Source organism: Octodon degus, unplaced genomic scaffold, assembly GCF_000260255.1.
Source record: "Octodon degus isolate 3935 unplaced genomic scaffold, OctDeg1.0 scaffold00058, whole genome shotgun sequence".
Classification (NCBI taxonomy): Eukaryota; Metazoa; Chordata; class Mammalia; order Rodentia; family Octodontidae; genus Octodon; species Octodon degus.
Genome location: NW_004524634.1, coordinates 2,045,931 through 2,049,768, shown reverse-complemented (window position 1 = coordinate 2,049,768; position 3,838 = coordinate 2,045,931).

The following is a 3,838-nucleotide window of genomic DNA, read 5'->3' as shown; positions in this document are numbered from 1 at the left end:
AAGAACAGCAGTCAGCCAAACAGATAAACATCCAAGCCTTCATGAGGTCAGCATTTCAGTGGGGAGGAGTAGTCAGGACACTCAGATCTGAGTCCTATGGCACTGGAAATCTGGGGAGGTGGTATTCTGGAGTAGTAAGGAGCTGTTCATCTCGAGTCTGGTCAGCCACCATCTATGCTCTAAAGATAATGGAGAGCTGGTAGGACAGGGACAGGTAGACAGGAAGGACTCCTTCCTCCTTATAGTCCGACTCACTTCTCTTACTCATGCTGGTCTCTTCTCCAGAGAATGTTCTGCAAGTTGCAGTTTCCCTAAGAGAGAGGCAAATAAACAAGTTCTTCACAGACTGACTGGAGCCATCTGGGGAGACAGAAGTCCTCAGTTGACTCGGGGGAGCAGCCAGCTTGTCACCCCGGAGTGCCTACACATCTTGGCTTCACTGTGAGGACTCTATACAGCTGTAACCCTATGTGACATGGGTTGCTTTTGTGGCCACAGAAGACTGTGATGATTAGCACAACATGAGGTGTACTGTTGACACGCCACTACCCTAGCCTCCTCAGAGGTTGTTCTGACTTTTTCAGTATGAGGATCCAAACTAAGGAATGCTGGGATTCCACACATTTTGATTTAGGAGAAAACCTGACACTAGCATTACAGTTGTCATCCAATGGCTTCCCAGGCTTGATTTTTGGGGGATGGGGCACACTTTCTAAATTAAGACAGTGAACACATTATGGAGGAAGCGGTTATAGCAGTTTGAGATAGAGGGAAGTCGCTGCAGGAAAAAGTGCACGTTTGGTCAGTAACTTTGAGTGTTGTCTTCCAAGTAATCCCCACCCCCCTATGCTCTGAATTAATGCAACATTTACTGTCCATATGCACAGGCCCAACCCTCACTGTAGGCCTACGCCATGCCTGTTGGAAAGACACCCCGACTCCTCGCTGTATTGCTCTCACAGGAGCTAGTTATGCATGGCTCTTCCTCTGCCTTCAGAAATTCTTGCTACAATTGAAAGGCAAACAGTCTGAGGAGACCCTGACCCCAGTGAGATTTCCAAACCCTAGTGAGAATCATGGAGAAATGAAAAGGACTGGGCTGTTCTTGGGCAATGGCCTCAAGGAGGCCATTGTGGCTTCTCCTATGGACCAGGCCGAAGCAGTAGGCTGTCCATAGCACAGGTGTCTCTTGGCTCCTCCTGTCCCTCCCAAAGTGGCTGCACTTGCTACCTTTTGAATCACTTCAAAGCACTGCCTTTGTTGCAGTCTTCCACCTTAGGTCTAATAAACTACAAAAATAGCAGGACTGGGAATCCCTCCAAGGTGGCTCCTGCACCTTTCCCATTATCCCTGAAATGAGGTCCTAGGAACTGAGCCAAACTGACTGCAGCCTCTGCACTGTTGCCCAGACCACCCCTCTGCGGTATCTCAGGATGTGTCTGTACAAATGGACTTTCTATCTGGTTCATAAATCATCCCTACCATTACAGCCTTCACTTAGGTAGGGAGTTACATAAGACAGGAAAGATTTGTGGTTACAAACCTGGGCTCCTCCAATCCCAGCTTCGCCCTCTTTGAGATGTGAAAGCTGATTACTTCCGTTTTATGTCTTAGTTTCCTCTTCTGTGAAGTGATAATAGCTGAGAACCTCCCTGTTGGAGCTGTTGTGGGAACTAAGAAAGTTACTGCACTGGATGAATTTAGAATCTTGCAGGGACACTGACTCCACTGTCAGCTGTTACTGTTTTGTGGAGGGGCTAGTTGGCGCCTCACTTCCTTCTAAGCATAGAGAATTTGAGCAGCAAATCCATGCCAAGGGCCATTCCAACCCCTCTGCTGCCCACGTGCTTCCTCCTGGACTCACAATTCATTGCCCGAAGCCCCTAGATCTTGCTTCAGCCTCAGCTTTGCTGCAGCCATCCCTAAGGCTCTGTATGTAGCCCTTGGCAAGACTCCCAGGTATCTGCCTGTGCTGTGGGTTTAAGGTCCAGTGGCATAAACAAGCAAAACTTGCGCTGAGGGAAATGACCGCTGACAGTTCCCTAGGGATGAGGTCTGCGCATGCCTGTGTATTTATTCCGCTTCTCTGTTTTTTGTGGAGACATACTTTTGATTTTCTGTTGACCCTCCTGGTGGTGTAGCTAAGATATTAACCCCAGCTTGTGTTTAGTAGAAGGTGCAGTAAGGTGAGGCCCCCAGGGGAAAGGTGAAAGGTTCTTTTTGCTTTGAGTTGCAGTTTTCATTTAATGGCCTCCCAGGCCGGAGTTTCTTTGGATTAGGGCCACTCCTCATTCTTCTTAAATGAAGTAACTTAAATTTCAAATGAAAAAAAGTGTGTGTATGTGTGTCTGTGGTACTGGGGACTGAACCCAGGGACTTTCAACTGAGTTACCTCCCCAGTTCCTTTGTCATTTTTATTCTGTCTTGCTAAGTTGTTAAATTGCACTGGCTGGGCCTGAATTGTGATCTTCCTGTCTCAGTCTCTTAGAGTACTAGGATTTTAAAAAGTGTCATTTAAAGTTTGTAGGTGGGACAGTTTCTCTCTAAAAGGGCATCTAACAATCTTTGTTAGGTATTTTCCTCTCAAATACCGAATGAAGGCAGAGAAAAATCAAAACTGATAGCAGCAACAGAAACCAAGATGGCAGTAACTCAGTCATCAGAGACATTTTACCATCTCTGTAAAACGCCCACAGAACTGGGTCTGGGATTGAGCAGGCGGAGGATGTGCTACAGAATGAAAGCCCTCTTCTACTCATGCTGCCAAGGTCAGGAAGGCAGGGCAAGACCAAAGTAACATTACAGTATGAAGGAGTGTAAGGACACATGATGACAAAATACAGCCTATATTCCAGGACTGGACCCCTGCCAGCCAGCAGACATTGTAGAGATGGCTGGTGGAATTTGGAGAGGTCAGTGGACAGGAAGAAGGCAATGTCCCAACACCTGGAAATGGCAATGTCCCAACGCTGAATTCCTCCTTTGAATGGCTGTATTGTGCCTGTGTAGGAGCGGCCTTGTTTAGGAGGAAATGCCACTGGAGTATTGGGGAAAATTAAATCAGCAATTTAAATACTTTAGAAAAAGAATGGGCAAGCCGGACACTTTGTCTTTCCAGCTACCTTTGAGGTAGAGGCAGGAGCGAGATCTTGTCTTGATAAGAAAATAAAAATAGGGCTGGGGAGATAGCTCAGAAGAATAAGCACTTGCCTGGCAAGTGCAAGGGCCTGAGTTCAATCCCCAGGTCTGCCAAAATAAATAAATAAATAAAATAAAAACAAATACAAAATAAAAAGGTGCAAATTCTTCGGAAAAGAATAATGAAATAGTCATACAGAGAAAGGAATTGGAACAAATATGAAAAAGTTAAGGAAAGAAGTGAAGTAAAGGAAATACTGTAGCTTTTTGTGATTATTGCAACTTTTTCTGCAGCTTTTATTTCAAACTGAATCCTTAAAAACAATGTGTACAGCCATCATTTTTTCTGTGTAAAGGGACATACATAAACTTGTCTACATATATGCATACATGTGTCCAGAAACTCATCCCTAATTCAGACTCAACACGCGACTGAGTTAGAGTTTTAAGGAGTGTTAGCCTACTCGTGGGTTTACCTTACGTGGGTTTAAAACAAAAGCAAAAAGCTGAGTGTGGTGGCACAAGTCTGTAATTCCAGCGCTCCAGAGGCTGAGGCAGGGGGATCACTGCCAAGTTCGAGACCAGCCTGGGCTACAAAGTAAGCTCAAGGCCAGCCTGAAGTGCATAGAAGGACCCTGTCTCAAAAACAAAACACCCTAGCCCATCCCAAAACTCCCCGGTGATTGCAGAGCCCACCGAC